Source organism: Scylla paramamosain, chromosome 2, assembly GCF_035594125.1.
Source record: "Scylla paramamosain isolate STU-SP2022 chromosome 2, ASM3559412v1, whole genome shotgun sequence".
Lineage (NCBI taxonomy): Eukaryota > Metazoa > Arthropoda > Malacostraca > Decapoda > Portunidae > Scylla > Scylla paramamosain.
This window is the reverse complement of record NC_087152.1, coordinates 9,043,250-9,061,621: the sequence shown is the minus strand read 5'-3', so window position 1 is coordinate 9,061,621 and position 18,372 is coordinate 9,043,250.

Here is an 18,372-nt window from a genome sequence, read left to right as displayed (position 1 = left end):
CCAGAGATAAATCATAACAATCATTTTGTTATCTTTTGGCAAGTTATCTATTCCTTCTGCACTGGAGAGCAGGAAGCAATAATGGAAAAATTGATTTTGCACTTGCCAAACAATGATATGAACAAATAAAATATTCTTGTTTCTCACATCTTTTATTGACAAGTTCCCTCCCTTTCTGCATCAGGCAGCTTCAAACATTTCGGGTAACAATGATTTTGCACTGTACTAACTGAGGCATGTGATGAAGCTCCCTCACTGACACCTGTGTTAAATATACAGTTATTGTTATTATTATTATTATTATTATTATTATTATTATTATTATTATTATTATTATTATTATTATTATTATTATTATTATTATTATTACCATTATTACTATAGTCAGTCAGTGTATTTATGCTTCCACTCTCCTCTTCACTGGCACACTAAAAATAACCTTGTGTCACTTTGTGGGGCAAGTAAAGAGACTTATGAATACAGAGAGGCTTCCACTCACGCCCCCACGACGCTCTCAACCACTCCACTTTTCTGTCTTGTCCTGAAAACTGCCTTGCTTTCAATATTTCCAGGGAAAACATTAATTTTCGTACGTGACCCTGACTTTAAATTTTCATTGCAACCCTATCAAGTTTCTTTTATTTGTATTTTTCATTTCTCTGCCAATAAAGCAAGTAAGCGTCCTGTGTGCTGTCTTGTTTTGCTTTCTTCAATAAATTAATATTTTCCTTTAAAATGCATACTATTAGCAGTTATATATCTCACTCACGCGGTTATGTCTCAGGGTACACAACACATCACACCATACCACATCATAAACCACGCATCCCATAGTACATAACAGCACCACATAACACCGCACACCGCACCACATCACAGTACCAAATATAACCTCACAGCGCCTCCTTTCACCTTCTTTTGTGAGACTACACTGTACAATTTTTCAACAGATTTTTTGTTTCACCCATCCACCAAAACACCCTTGTTAACCACGGGGGGCGTCTCTGCTGCTTCAGGGGAGAGTAGGAAGGAGGAGGTTAAGGAGGAAGGAGAGAGGAAGGGGGGATACTAGAGCAAGATCTCCAGAAAGACCCGCTCTCCTCCTCCCCCTTCCCTTCCCATCCCTTCCAAGCCTCCCAACATCCGTACAACTCCTCACCCTTCCCCTTTCCCTCCCCAACAGGTCGTTAAACCGTAGGCCATCTTCCCCTCCGCCTCCTCCAACTTAATTTCTCTCTCCTTGCTTCCCTTACCTCCGTTCCGTTCACCAGTATCTTCCCTTTCCTTTCTTCTCCCTTCCTTCATAATTTAGTGAATAGTCCGTTTTATTTTTTTCTTCTACGTTTTCAATTCGTGTTATTATCTGAATACTGTTGTATTTCTTCGGTCTGTTTTCCTGTAACAATTCGCGATGGCCAGAGAAGTGCTGCTGATTCATCTTGCATATTTTTTTTTTTTTTTTTTTTTTGTTTTCTATGAAGAATCATATCACAACACTTTTCCTGTAATTCTCCCCCGTGAAATTAAAAGTTTCCCTACCCTACTCTATTAATTTTCCAGTTTTCCAGGCTTATTATTGGATCCCCCTCCTTCATCTGCCGGCAGAACATCTCCTATTTCAAATATTCGAAACCTGAGAACATAAGGGAAGCTGCAAGGGGTCATCAAGCTTACACGTGGCGGATACTCACATAGACTATAATCATCAGTCGTCCCTATTAATAAATCTTTTTAATTTTTTCCTTAAAGTTCCCTACTGGCTCTGCTCTGTCTCCGTCTACTCGTCTTCACTACTCACTCTGTTTGAGAAGTAATTTCCGTCTGTTTTATACCTATGTCCACCTACCACATATTTGTCTAAATCTTCCATTAAAGTTCCCTATTGACTATGCACTAGCTCCTCCTATTCCAGGCATCCACTACTCACTTTATTTGAGAACCAATTTCTTCCTGTTCTCTAAGTACGTTCACCTGCCACAAATCTGTCTCATATCATACACTCCGCATTAACTTTGCTCTAACAACTTAATAACTAAGTATATTCCAGCCATCAACCACGGTATTTGAAAATCAATTTCTTCTCATCCCAAACCTAAGTTCGCCTATCATCCTCATCCATAAATTTCTTTAATATATGCTTCCTATTGACTCAACACCGAGAACCTAATCAAAGAGTTTATTCCACGCACCCAGCACCCTATTTGAGAGTTATTTTTTCTTACCTTCCTTTTAAATACAGCTTTAGATGAAAACAAGCAACTCGAGTCACCTTAACAGCTCCAGTCATCCCAAGACAGGCGTGATGATGGATGCGTGCGCGCTTTAAAGGGAGAAGGGAGGAGGTTCATAAATTACGACACGACCAAAGAGGATCCCGCGTAAATTAGATGAGGATTGATAGCTGATCTGTTGGGCTAAATAGCACTCTGGGACTTAAAGTGTGTGTGTGTGTGTGTGTGTGTGTGTGTGTGTGTGTGTGTGTGTGTGTGTGTGTGTGTGTGTGTGTGTGTGTGTACATTTAACTGCAGTTCTTTAAAGACCTAACAGAAACCCAATTTCCTTTTTTATCTTCCTCTTGCTTCTCCTCCTCCTACTCCTCCTCCTATCACTACTACTACCACTACTACTACCACTACTACTACTACTACTACTACTACTACTACTACTACTACTACTACCACCACTCCTGTTCATTTACCTTTTCTACAAATCATCCATCAACAAGGCTCCCCACCGTTCCCATCCCCACCTCTCTCTCTCTCTCTCTCTCTCTCTCTCTCTCTCTCTCTCTCTCTCTCTCTCTCTCTCTCCCACGGTGGACGCACGCTCGGCAACAATCCAGCCACGCATTAGGACAGACGACGGATGAGCGCGACCTCCCGCCCCGCAGTCCCGTCACCCTCGGCCCTCTCCTGCTCGCTCCCTCTCCGGCATTCGGGGCAAGACGCGGCAGGCGGATCCTCGTGGACTTGTTTGAACGGGACATACATTATTCATCGTCTGGATCTCCTCACCCCACTCCCCTACCCCCCTCCCTTACTCACCACCATCCCTGCCCCTATCCCCCCATCTCTCTCCAACACCCGCACCCCCTTCTCTTCTCTGTCTAGCCACACACATATTTATACGTACGTACGCACATACATTCGTATACGCCCGCGCACACACACCCAAATACATGCTGGTAATGATGATGTTTTCTATTGGTTGTGTATGTATGTTTTTTCTCTTTTAGTGTGTGTGTGTGTGTGTGTGTGTGTGTGTGTGTGTGTGTGTGTGTGTGTGTGTGTGTGTGTGTGTGTGTGTGTGTGTACATTTAACAGCAGTTCTTTAAAGACCTAACAGAAACCCAATTTCCTTATTTTTTTCTTCCTCTTGCTTCTCCTCCTCTTCCTCCTCCTCCTCTTCCTCCTCCTCCTCCTCCTCCTCCTCCTCCTCCTCCTCCTCCTCTTCCTCTTCCTACTCCTCCTACTACTACTACTACTACTACCACTACTACTACTCCTGTTCATTTACCTTTTCTACAAATCATCCATCAACAAGGTCCCCCAACGTTCCCACCTCTCTCTCTCTCTCTCTCTCTCTCTCTCTCTCTCTCTCTCTCTCTCTCTCTCTCTCTCTCTCTCTCTCTCTCTCTCTCTCTCCCACGGTGGACGCACGTTCGGCAACAAACTAGTTTGCTTGCATACAATTTATTATTATTGTTGCCATTATTATTATTATTATTATCATTATTATTATTATTATTATTATTATTATTATTATTATTGTTATTATTATTACTATCCTCTTTCTCCTCCTCCTCACATTCTCATCATTGCCATTCACTCCTTGTACTATTAGCATTATCATTATTCTCAGCACTTCTTACTCATCTACTCATTCAATCTCACAATCATCAACAGCACTAGCAACACGACTCATAACTAACTCATGGGTGACTAAACATCATTTCTCTTTTCTTCTCGTGTGAGTCATGAGCAAGCAAAAATAACGAGGGTGGAGCGCTGGGAATGCCAATCAGGATCTTATACACACTAATTTCATAATAGTACAAAACAGGAGTCCTATCTTTTATTATATTGATATTTTTCCCTCTTCCTTGGTCAGCATGAGAGAGGGGAGGAAGGTTACTGGGGGAGGAAGATTGTGGGAGGAGGAGGAAAGACAGGGCATTTAAAACTTTTCATTCTCATTCTGGTCTTTACTTTTGTTGCTCTTGTTCTTGTTGTTGTTGTTCTTATCATGGGAAAGATTTTTATTTATTTATTTTTTGTCTCATTCGCATTCTGCTCCTCATCTCTTTTGGTTTTGTTTATCTTGTTCTTAGTATGGGAAAGAGTTTAGTACATTTTTATTTATACTACTTCTTCATTCTTATTTTGGCCTTGATCTCTCTTGCACTTATTCGATTTTGTTCTAATGAAAAAAAAAAAATTATTTATTCTTCATCTCAAACCATTTTATTGTCATTCTAACCTTCATTTCCCTGACTCATGTTCTTAGAATGGGAAAGACTATTAACTGTTTCTGTCTGAACGTGCGTGTTACGGCCACTATTACGTTTACTACCATCACACCCTTTAAAAAATACGAGGTACGGAAAACAGAGACAAACTTAGACAAAATACAGAACCAAAACAAAACAAAAAAATAAAACAAAATAAGAAAAGAAAGAGCAATACAATAGAACCACTCGCCAACCATCCTAAATAAACCTAAGAAAAGGAAAAAATCAACCTTATCCTCGAAAAAAAAAGAAAGAAAACAGAACCTGGGTGTGGGAAGAGGAGGAGGAGGAGGAGTTGGAGATTTCCCTTGTGGTTTTACTTTTAGTTTCATGTAGTTTTAAGTTAAAGACCTTGAGAGTCATTAATGATGCGTGTGGTGAGGGTTAATGTACTGAGAGAGAGCGAGAGAGAGAGAGAGAGAGAGAGAGAGAGAGAGAGAGAGAGAGAGAGAGAGAGAGAGAGAGAGAGAGAGAGAGAGAGAGAGAGAGAGAGAGAGAGAGAGCACCCCTTCGTTCGTACCACATGCACCTCCACTCCCATGATCAGGAATGAATATGGATGTGTTTGTACACGTGTGCACACATTCAGCGACGTGGAAGAACACATGAGAGCTGGTTTACGTACAGCCGTGCACCTCATCTACCTATGTACACTAGTTTCCGACTCACTTTCCTTCTGCCTGCTGCTCCCTTCCCCTCCTCTGTCTACATCTCCTCGTACTTCTATTCCTTCTCCTTCTCTTTTACTGTTCTGTCTTCTGCTCTATTGTGCTGTGTCTGCTCTGTACCTCATTACTGGTACAGATCTCATACAGTCTGGCAAGGGTTAAAATGCCTGTTTTTGTTGTTGCTTGGTTTTATTTGTAGTTATTTGCAATCTTCATTTTGTTGTTGTTGTTGTTGTTGTTGTTGTTGTTGTTGTTGTTGTTGTTCTTTTTCATCTTCATTCTCCTTGTCCTCCTCATCCTCCTCCATTACTTTCACCACCTCCTCCTCTTCATCATCTTTCTCCTCCCTCCTCCATTCTAATTCATTCCGCCAATCAATAGCCTCTCAGTACTTTATAATAACCAATCAGCGTTCACTACTTCGAATATCCGCGTCTGTGTCAGTAAAACACAAGCACGCCTGAATCCTGGACGCTTGCAGGAGTGTTGTGAGCGTCAAGCAACACTCTCCCCCCTCTCCTCTCCCACTTCTCCCATGCTCCTACTTTTTTTCTTTTTATTTCCCCTCCATCATCGTCATTCTTGTCGTCGTCCTCATCTTCTTGAATTTTGTCTTTGCTTTCTCCCTGATTTTTTTTTTTTGTGTATAGGGGCCTATTAGGTTGTTTTAATTGTTGTTGGTGGTGTTGGTGCTGGTTGTAGTGGTGGTGGTGGTGTTGGTTGTAGTGGTGGTGGTGGTGGTGGAGGTTGTGGTGGTGGTGGTCATTGTTGTGGTGTAGTTGGTGGTGGGGGTTTTGATGGTGATGGAGGTTTTGGTGGTTGTGTTGATAATGATGATGATGATGGTGGTGCTGGTGGAGGTGGTGCTGGTGTTGGTAGTGGTGGTGTTTGTGGTGGTGTTGCTAATGATGGCTGTGGTAGTGTTGGTGGTTTTGGTGGTGGTGGTGGTGGTGGTGGTGGTCGAATGGCGGTAATTGGCCGTGCGGTGACAGGCCCCGTCAACTTCCCAGCACGCGAAGACCCACTTAGGGTGTCACTGCCTTCCTCCCTCCAGCCAGCCAGCCACACACCAGAGAGCTACGTCTAGTCACGAAGCGGGAGCACGTGCACACACAGACACACACACGCACGCAGACACGGACACAGACACCCACTCATCCCCACCCTCATAACACACGTTTCAAACACTGACATGGATCTAATCGTATCTTTTATCTATTCATTTAACTATTTACTATTATTTTTCCTATAAATTTTAAGGTAAGGCGAAAACACAGACGGTTCTCGTGGCCGCAGCTGCCCTTCCGGGACTGTATTTGATTGACGTCGCAATCAACCAGGGGCTAAATGTCCACTACGTGCGTGATTTTTTAAACCCACGACGATTTGTGACGAGAATGGCAAGACATTAGCAGGACTTGGAGGGGAATGTCGCCATCACCACGGCCTCGCCTTTAATCAACCAACTGTGGCCTGTCAGCTGTTCGATAGTTCCATGAGGATTCTATTTTTCTGCTTAGGATTGCTGAGTTGATCTAAAAATTGTCGGTGTGATGGTTGCTTTATACTACCTATCTAGCTAGCTCAGATGCGAAGCAGGAAGCAGTTCAAGCCGATTGGATTTTAGCATCAGATTCTACGTAAAGATAATTCAGAATAAAGTAAATTTACAATCCTGAATAATGGAAGTCCGATTGTATTTTTTCGTAAGTGAAAGAGAACGTAAAAGAAAAAAAAAGAAAAAAATACTGAGTAACATGATACGAGGAATATTGACAGGTAATAAGGCCAAACAATGGATATTCCGTTATATCTTTCATAAACGAGCCAAAACATGGAAAAAAAAAAAACAGCAGATGACTCGAGGAAATGCAGACAAATAATACAAGAGCAGCCAAAATCACAGTACTAAGCCTGACATATCCTAATACAACCTCTCGTACGTACTACAATCTATCTTCTACATATGTATTCCCCGTGAGTTGTGCAGATAGCGCCATCCACCATATAGTCGCTCCCGGCATTCCCTCCTTTCACGAGCGCCGCTAAGTAATGGGTTTGGCGGACCACCACACACAATTTCTTCCTTCAGAATCGCCATGATTTGAATACTTCCTCTGGACGCCAATAAGAGTAAGTGGGTGAAGGAGGAGGACCCGCTGCCAGACCAACGCTTCAGCGACCACATGGAATAGAAAATTTTGAGAAGTATAAAGAAAGCCGAATTGTACTTAAAAGTGAATAAAAATCTTTGAAAAATAGGAACATTAGGAAACGAAATGTTAAAAAGACTAGTAATAAAATAATAGAATATTAGAAAATAAGAATAAAAAGGAACAGTAGAAACAATAATAAAAAAATGAAAAATATATACAAAAGTAAAACTAGAGGCGAACGAAAATAAAAGTAAAGGAATCCAAATTATGAATAATAATAATAATAATAATAATAATAATAATAATAACAACAATAATAAAAATAATAATAATAATAATAATAATAATAATAATAATAATAATAATAATAATGATAATAATAAGCTGCCAAAAAGAAGAAAAACTTAAACTCATACAAGTATATACAACCACATTTTCTCTCTCTCTCTCTCTCTCTCTCTCTCTCTCTCTCTCTCTCTCTCTCTCTCTCTCTCTCTCTCTCTCTCTCTCTCTCTCTCTCTCGCTCGCTCTTCACGTATATCTACTACAGATAATCAGAGAAATAATGAAAGTTTTACATATGTTATAACAGTATTACAAAAGATTATTCCCACATAAACTAACGTGAGTGTTTTAGCAGCAGAGTGGCAAATTTCTGCGTATTTAACTACTCCTTGAAAGCTGAGAGAGAGAGAGAGAGAGAGAGAGAGAGAGAGAGAGAGAGAGAGAGAGAGAGAGAGAGAGAGAGAGAGAGAGAGAGAGAGAGAGAGAGAGAGAGAGAGAGAGAGACTTTTCACATACATCATTAGTTAAAAAGTAACATGATAGACACACACACACACACACACACACACACACACACACCACCACCACCACCACCATCACCACCACTATCACTACCACTGCTACTACTACTCTTAGTATCACTGCTACCATTGCTACCAGTGCTACTACTATTACTAACTACTACTACTACTACTACTACTACTACTACTACTACTACTACTACTGCTACTACTACTAGTACTACCACTACCACTACCACCACCACCACCACTACCACTACTACTACTCACTCCATCACGTCTCCCAAAAGAGGTGATCTGGAGAGTCATAATTACCACCATTAGCAGGAGGAAGAAAATGGATGTGTCGCTGCCTTAAATGATTCCCAGCAGTTGTGTGGCTCAGCAGGGGGGGACGGAGGGAGACTGACAGGTAAAAATAGTGAGAAAGGGGAACATCACGGGACGAGGGAGGCAGGGAGGGGTGATGGGCAGGGAAGGAATAGGTGGATGAGTGAAAAGAACGCCGGGGGATGATGAATGGTTGTGATGAGAGGAGCCTGTGGGTGGGAGATGAAGAGAGAATTAGGGAAAGGGAAGTTTTTAATGTTGTTCTTGTTGTTTTAGTTGCTGTTGTTGTTGTTGTTGTAGGGTGAATAACGAAAGATGAAGGTATAAAGGAATATGAAAAAAAAAATCATAATCTAGGTGAAAAAATGAATGTGCACAGAACAACGAGGTGACTAAAGGACAAAATATATATAGTGGGTCATTATGTTTTAACCTTATAAGGTGACACAGTGCCGTGTGATAAAAAGAAAGATGGAGGTTAAAGAATATGAAAAAAATAAAGCAATGTAGGTGTAAAGATGAAAGTGCGGAGAGGGACAGGGTGGAAAATGTAAAGAAATAATGAAATGAGGACATATTTGTGTTGTGTGAAAAATGAACAATGAAGGTAAAATAATATGAAGAAAAAAACAATTCAGGTATAAAAAAAAATTGAGGTATGGAAAGAGACAGAATGGAGAAATATATAAAATAGGTTAAGAAAGTGTTATGTGAACAGAGGGGAATGAAAGCAAACGAATGTGGAGGAAAATAATGTAGGAATAAAAAAAATAAAGTGAGTGTGGAGGGCAGGGTGAAAAAAAGACATATCAAACAGAGCAAATTTTAGCATTTTAAAGTGAGGTAGAAAAATATGAAAACGAACAATGAGAAACTGGAGTCAGGAGATGAACTGGATGAATAATAAAACGTATGGAATAAAAGAAATTATTTAATTTTATGAAGGAAAGGAATGTTTGTATGAATACTATTGAGAAAGAGATGAAAGAAAATGAAAAAAAAAAGAGCCAAGATAAAGAACGAACTTAAAAGACAAAGTGGGTAAAGAATGGAAAAAGGTTTACGAGACACATATTTACCCCAAACATTTTCTACCATAAGTGAAGACAAAAATAGGAATAATTTGCGAGAAGTGTCTATCTAAAGTGATGGTTCCCGGGGCATCTGGCGTGTGTAAGGCGATAAAGGAACGCATTAACGAGTGCAAATGTCGACCCTGGCACACAACGGCGGACACGACAGGAAATGTTACGTCCCTCCCAGCACAACCACACTCCCTTGGGGAACTCCACTCCGGCTGGCGGGTGCAGGAGGCAGGCAGGTCAAGGTCTGTTGCGAGTCCTCGTCCTGCTCCTCCTCCCTAGGTGCAATGATCTACTCTGCACAAATGTTATGTTTGTGTTAGGGAGTATTACCTTCGTGTGTGTGTGTGTGTGTGTGTGTGTGTGTGTTTATCTACGAAAGATCTAAAAAACACGGAAAGGAATGAAAAATTCTCTCTCTCTCTCTCTCTCTCTCTCTCTCTCTCTCTCTCTCTCTCTCTCTCTCTCTCTCTCTCTCTCTCTCTCTCTCTCTCTCTCTCTACTTCTCAATATTTTCAGTGGCAGCAAAAAAGCAACAGCTATAACAAGTGGATAACATCAACACCACCACCACCACCACCACAACAACAACAACAACAATAACAAAATCATCAGAACAATACAAAAAATGGTATAATCACGGAGATTAAAAGATAACATGAAATTTTCACATAAGCGTAGCAGCAGCATGCACATTTCTCTAATATTTTTTTTTTCATTTTGTTGTTTTTGGGGTTTAATAATTTGAAAACACATTTGTGAATTGGATGATAAATGTCGAGCATCCGGAAAATTAATTACGAAACACGTGTTTGTTTGCTGCCGTCACTTCATTTTCAATTCCATTAACGCGTAACCAGTATCTATCTATTTAACCATCTGTTTACCTGTTTATACATACACGTCTGTCTGTACGTCTATCTATCACTTTACCTATGAATATTTTCCAGTATCATCCATATCTATTTCTATATCTATCTTTCCATCTATCTATCTATCTGTCTGTCTGTGTCTGTCTGTCTTTGCGTCAGAGTATCTATCTATCTATCTACCTATCTCTTATCCACTGATTTACATATCGATCTATATATCTATTACCTGTCTATTTATCTATCAGTCTATCGGTATATCAATATATTTATCAGCAACCACCTATCTTTCTCTCTATCTATTCATCCACTTACGCCTACCTACCCCCTTTACCTCCCAATCTATCTATCTTTACCCATCCTCCTCCTCTCCTTTCCCCCTTCACTCCTTAAGCCTCATTCTCATCCTCCTCCTGCTGCTCCTCCTGCTCCTCCTCGTCCTTTTTCTCTGTTCCCAACTCAAAGGGTCTTCTACCTGGGCTTTAATGAAATTTTTGATATTGGCAATTACTGTCTGGCTCCAGCGAGGCGTCCCGGAGTCTTCATTATACTTCAAAGGCGACGGCTTGATCGATTCCCCCTGGCAAGACTCCCGACCCACATCTTATTTTCTCCCTTCCTACCAAAAAAAAAAAAAAGTTGAAAAAAAGGAGAATAATAATAATATAAAAAAAAACTGTTAGGGCGTAGCACATCTCGCGTCTATATACAACGTAAACATGGCAACCAAAGGATTCCGTGATGCGTGAAAGTTTATGGTTTTCGTGATAACTCTTCGTAAAATATGTTGGGAATGTGATGTAAAGGGGCAGTTTTTGTGTTTAGGGATTAGGGATTTGCGAGAGAGAGAGAGAGAGAGAGAGAGAGAGAGAGAGAGAGAGAGAGAGAGAGAGAGAGAGAGAGAGAGAGAGAGAGAGAGAGAGAGAGAGAGCGTTAAATATGAAAAATAATCAGTTAAAAGGATCCTTATCACTCTAGTTAATGCTTCTCTCATGTCTAAGTATTCCTTCCTTCTATTTCATCTTCACCCGAGACAAGATGAAGACGTGAAGATGCTTTTAAGTAGTACTCCATTTCTTTCTATTCATCTCCCCCTTATCTCCACCCAACAAAGCCCATCACTCGCCTCGTCCACTCCCTGTCCTCCCATCAGCTTGCTCTTGTCACATCCATACACACCCACCCACCAACACCCACATACAGGCTAATCCCTCCCCATACATTCTTTTCCACTTACCACTTAAGGACTAGCCAGCACCATTAAGCCAGCCTTGTCTCGCACCGTAAGCTCGTTCCTTCTCCACTAAATCCATCCTTTTCCTCTCTTTCCTTCCTTCCTTCCTTCCTTCCTCTCCTCCTTCCTTTCCTCTTTCCCTTTTCAAGTCAGTCATTTCCAGGGTAGACTTAGAAGGAATGCTGGAGATGTGGTCGTTAAGACTTTAGTGAAGGTACTACTACTACTATTACTAGTGCTACTACTACTACTACTACTACTACTACTACTACTACTGCTACTACTACTACTACTACTACTACTGCTGCTACTGCTACTACTACTACTACTACCATTATGGCAGTAGGTAAAGCTGTCCTTCGCATTCGTCACTATTTCCTTCTCTCTACGCAAACAAAATTTTTTTTTACATGTCGTTACTACTACTACTACTACTACTACTACTACTACTACCAAATTGCTACTACTACTACTACTACTACTACTACCACTACTAGTACTACAATTACTACTACTATTTTTGCTGTAGGTAAAGCGGTTCTTCTGTATCTATCCCCGTTCTCTACCCAAGCAACAATTTTCTACATACCACCACCACCACCACCACCACCACCAATTACAGGTCCACAGCTGCACAAAGGCGTTCCCTCCTCCATGATTCACGGCACTGTGCCAACATCTGCTAAGTTCCACCTACAAACTTTTCTGTCTCATCTCTTTTCGCCTCCTGTCTGGTCTGTAAGCCTATTAAGCACGCCACTTCCCTTCCCCACCTCTCTCTCTCTCTCTCTCTCTCTCTCTCTCTCTCTCTCTCTCTCTCTCTCTCTCTCTCTCTCTCTCTCTCTCTCTCTCTCTCTCTCATTTCTCTTATATTTTCTTCTCGTATGATCAAAAGTTCTCTTGTATAAAAACTAAGCTTATTGGTATGTTATGTTTTGTGGTTTTAATAGTTAATTGTTTTCTGTGTGGATTGATTCATGGTTCACGGCTGAATTGTCCTTTATCAATGTTTGAGTTAATTTGTGATTGATGACCCGAGAGAAATGTTTATGATATTCAATACTGAGCTAAAGGGGTGATCATGATTTGGTTGTCTGTTACCTTATTTATAGGCAATATTATTAAGCAACATCCGTATTCTTTATATATATATATATATATATATATATATATATATATATATATATATATATATATATATATATATATATATATATATATATATATATATATATATATATATATATATATATATATATATATATATATATATATATATATATATATATATTGATACTAGTGTAAAAGGATAGATATGATTCTTCTTACTATATTATTAAAACACCTTTTTTAATCCTTGTTTATTGTTGTTGCTTTTTATAATAAGATACCAATGCATCAAGGTGAAATAAGGTTATTGCTACTATTATCAGTACTATCACTACACTATTACATTATCATCACTTCCATTGTACTGAAACACGATACAAGAAACCCCTCATGCAGCACGTCCTGTTTCTCACCCAAGCATCTCCTTCTGGTAGTGATCTCATTCTCCCTCTTCCACATCGCTATTTACGTACATATTCCTCCCCTCTCTCCCTCGCGACGTGATCTAACAGTGGATGAGGCGTGAAAGCATAATCGTAAATCGCACGCCATGAAAGGCCAACGCTCTAACCTGACGTGACTTACGCTCATGGAGAAATTATTAGACTTACACCTACATTACCCTTCCGTGGCTGTCTGGACCACAATGGATGAAGAATAATACACATGTTCGCTGATTCTTGTGACCGTAACTTGAGCAGCTTACTACAGGGGATGAGTGGAAGGATTGTAAGGCGTGTGATTTGGTAAACTTGATGCTCGCTTTGTACTGTTGTGGTTGTGCTTTGTTCACGTTCATGGTACTGTGGAAGTTTGGCTGAATGGGGAAAGGAAAGGAATAAATGGAGAATGCGAGGTTGGTTTTGGTAGTTTTTGCGTTATAGAAATATATGTATAGGGGTCAGTAATAAAAAAATAAAAAAATGTGCTTATAAAATTATAGATTTATAGTACTGTACGTAGGTTTGTTTATATATATATATATATATATATATATATATATATATATATATATATATATATATATATATATATATATATATATATATATATATATATATATATATATATATATATATATATATATATATATATATATATATATATATATATATATATATATATATATATATATATATATATATATATATATATATATATATATATATATATATATACATATATATAAATACGGGAATGATTTTATCACTGCCACATTAGATAACCATTTAGAGGCAAGTTAAAAAATTGTATTTAAATTTAAAAGGTTGCAAATTCATAGTACTGTAGAATTTTGTATGTATGGACAGAAAAAAAGAAAAAATAGAGGAATCATTTTCTCGTAAATGTTTAAAGGAAAGTACGAAAATCAATGTTTGAAAAGTTAATATTTGTAGTAGGTCCTTATGAGAGAGAGAGAGAGAGAGAGAGAGAGAGAGAGAGAGAGAGAGAGAGAGAGAGAGAGAGAGAGAGAGAGAGAGAGAGAGAGAGAGAGATAATCATATAGTGAAAACTTTAAGACGAAAACACACTAGTGACTAGATATGCCAAACCTCCTCCAGTATGCAAACTTCAACATGACAAGAACATGCTAGCAATGAACCTGCACCACAACACGACAGGAAGAGCACATAGAAAATAAGACCACATGAATACGAAAGCTGAGGCGGCAGGCTGAGTAACTACGTATGTGTGACAGGTGAAAGTTACGGGGAGAAGTGAAAGGTGTGGCGGAAGAAGATAAACATAAGAAAGGACAGAACAGAATAGGATACAGGAAACACATGACAATTTTGTGTCTCAGAAGGGGGAGGGGGAGAAACATCCTTCTGTAATCTCTCTTCTGACACTTAGATATTATTTCGAACACGCGGGCAAACGTGAAGAGGGGGAAGGAAGGAAACGAGAGAGAGAGAGAGAGAGAGAGAGAGAGAGAGAGAGAGAGAGAGAGAGAGAGAGAGAGAGAGAGAGAGAGAGAGAGAGAGAGAGAGAGAGAGAGAATATGCAGCACCGTGACAACCACATAAGCAACATGAAATATATGGCCGACACTTAATTGCTTCCATTCAACATTATGAGGCCGATAAAACCAAATCTCTCTCTCTCTCTCTCTCTCTCTCTCTCTCTCTCTCTCTCTCTCTCTCTCTCTCTCTCTCTCTCTCTCTCTCTCTCTCTCTCTCTCTCTCTAATAAAACACCCATATCATATTAAAAAAGATGGAGGAGAACAGAAGGCAATAATAATATAGGTATAGACAAAAAAAATTTAAACTAATAAACGCAAATGAATTTAAAACTTTGAACAGTCTATCACTTTCCAGCAAGGTTCATAAGCTTAATAACATAACACTAACTGTAGCACTAGAGAGAAACTATCTACGCTACAAGTAAGGAAATTAAAATATACTAAAAAAAAAAAAAAGATAAAACAACGTAATGAAAGACAATTAAACTGAAAAAATGGAAACTGAGAGCAACAGAAAGGAATAAATAAATAGATAACAGAACGAAATTAAGGAAAAAACACGAGGGATAAGAGAGAGAGAGAGAGAGAGAGAGAGAGAGAGAGAGAGAGAGAGAGAGAGAGAGAGAGAGAGAGAGAGAGAGAGAGAGAGAGATAAAACCCCACTGACACACCAGAGACGTTTAAACAAGTCTGTTTTTAATGCAAACTTTGAAAATCAGGCTCCTTTTCCCTCAGAGCATGGCGGTGTTTGCTTTACCTGAGAACGGGCGAGGAGCGGGCAAACAGAGAGAGAGAGAGAGAGAGAGAGAGAGAGAGAGAGAGAGAGAGAGAGAGAGAGAGAGAGAGAGAGAGACAATACCTACCACCACCCTCACTGATCTCACCCTGAATATTCATTGTCTGTCTGTCTGTCAGTACCTCTCCCTCCCTTTCCCCTTCCTCCCTTCCTCCCTCCCTCCCTCCCTTGATGTTTGTCTGTCTAGCTGGTAGTGGTTCCTTCCCCCCACCTCTCTCTCTCTCTCTCTCTCTCTCTCTCTCTCTCTCTCTCTCTCTCTCTCTCTCTCTCTCTCTCTCTCTCTCTCTCTCAAATCAAAGTCGCGGAAAACAGGTATGCAAATATGTATAAAGAAACAGAGCCTTTCCCGCCACTGATAGTCAGAATCTATTTATAAATATACATTGCGCTTCCACTCGATGAAAAAAAATGCATGGACGAAAAGTTTATGGCGTGGGAAAAAATATGTGAAAAAAATAATAAATAAAAGGCAGGAATGAGGTTCCACAAAATCCTCTCCGGTTGTGTTGTTGTTGTTGTAGTTGTTGCTGTTTTAGTTGTTGTTGTTGTTGTTATAGTTGCTGTTATTGTTGTTTTGTTATTAATATTGTTGTTGATGACTAGGCACTATCAGTAGTAGCAGAAGTAGTAGTAGTAGTAGTAGTAGTAGTAGTAGTAGTAGTAGTAGTAGTAATAGCAGTAGCAGTAGTAATCATAGTGGTGGTAGAAGTGACGGTGGAGGTAACAGAAGTAAAAAGTAGTGGTATTTTTTATGTATATATAAAAAGTGTATACAACCACACCTGCAATACACAGAATGTTGTTGCATGGCATTACCCGTGGTCATTATGCTTTTCATTATACTGCCGTGCTCCTCCTACATTACAACAATACGGGGTTTGGTGAAAATAATGAATCTCTCATTACCATAATATTAATTACCAGTTTCTGACCACCTGACCGAGAAGAGATGATGAAAATGGTAGGAGAAAATATGAAATAGACTCTCTCTCTCTCTCTCTCTCTCTCTCTCTCTCTCTCTCTCTCTCTCTCTCTCTCTCTCTCTCTCTCTGTCCGAAATTAATATGCGAAATTGCACAGAATAATTTTGCACGACCTACAAAAGAAAAAAAAATCGCCTCTTTGCCGGGCCGCCGCGGAAAGTGCCTATCCTTTATTATTAATCAGAACTAGAGGGGAAAAAGCTGCTATTAATTACATCAGGCAAAGCCCATCACCAGGGAGAGGCGTCGGTGCAGCTCATCGCCGCACCACAGAGAAGGGAAAAATTGTATCATGCTTACAAGAGAGAGAGAGAGAGAGAGAGAGAGAGAGAGAGAGAGAGAGAGAGAGAGAGAGAGAGAGAGAGAGAGAGAGAGAGAGAGAGAGAGAGAGAGAGAGAGAGAGAGAGAGAGATACATACATACATACATACATACATACATACATACATACTCGTACATACACATACAATACACACATAAACACAGACTGACAAACAGACACAGATACAGTGACTGATCAACTGATTGACTGATACACTGACTGACAGACTGACTGATTGACAGGCTGACTGACTGACTGGCTAACAGACAGACAAACAGATAGACAAACAAAAGACAGCAGATCATTTAAGAATCTAGTGACTATCGTATAGGAAATGTCAGAATTACGCCATATGGATGTCATGAGTAGAGGAGGAGGAAGAGCAGGAGGAGGAGAAGGAAGAGCAGAAGGAAGAGGAGGAAGAGGAGGAGGAGAAAGAAGACAAAGAGTAAAAAGAGGAGGAGGAGGAGGAGGAGAAGATTAATTTGAAACTGACATGGCCTCAGATTCTTTTAAAACAATGAATAGACACACACACACACACACACACACACACACACACACACACACACACACACACACACACACACACACAGATTACTTACATACTGTAGTGATGAGTTGTTGTCTGTGGCGCACTTTAATCTCTTACCTGCAAAAATATAAATTACTCTCATTAATATTCAAATAAACAAAAATATGCCTATAAAGATGCAAACTAACAAATAATTCACGTTCCGTTCAAATATATAAAAAGTACCTTCATAAATTTACACTGTTTCATTCGTTTCCTTCTCTCATATCTGTCATTCAGTTAGTTAGTCAGTCTAGTCAGTCAGTCAGTCAGTCAGTCAGTCAATCTCTCTCTCTCTCTCTCTCTCTCTCTCTCTCTGGCAGTGGTGGTGGTGGTGGTGAACAAGCCTGGTGATGGATGGCACGAATGGAAGGCTGACTTGATTATCTTCTAGGAATCTCACGCCCATGACCTGTATTGCTCCCTCCTCCTCCTCCTCTTCCTCCACCTCCTCCTCCTCTTCCTCCTCCAGTTCCTCAATCTCCTCAGTCTTCTGCCCTTCTTCCTCCTTCTCCTCCCCTTAGCTTCCTGTCTCGTTTTCATTCGTGTTCCTTACTCCTGTTCCATTCCACCTTCTAATATGTTTTCTTTTCTATTTTTCTTTCCTTTCCTCTTTTCTTCTTCTAGTCACCTTTTACTTTTTATTCCTTGCCACATTACTTTTGTCTTTCTTCTTCCTATGACTACTACTACTACTTCTGCTGCTACTACTACTACTACTACTACTACTACTACTACTACTACTACTACTACTACTACTTTATTATTATTGTTTTTATTATTATTATTATTATTATTATTATTATCATTATTATTATTATTATTATTATTATTATTATTATTATTATTATCTATATAATTGCTGTTTCCCTATAATTACTAACAGTTTCTCTTCTTTCTTACGTCCAGATCTCTCTCTCTCTCTCTCTCTCTCTCTCTCTCTCTCTCTCTCTCTCTCTCTCTCTCT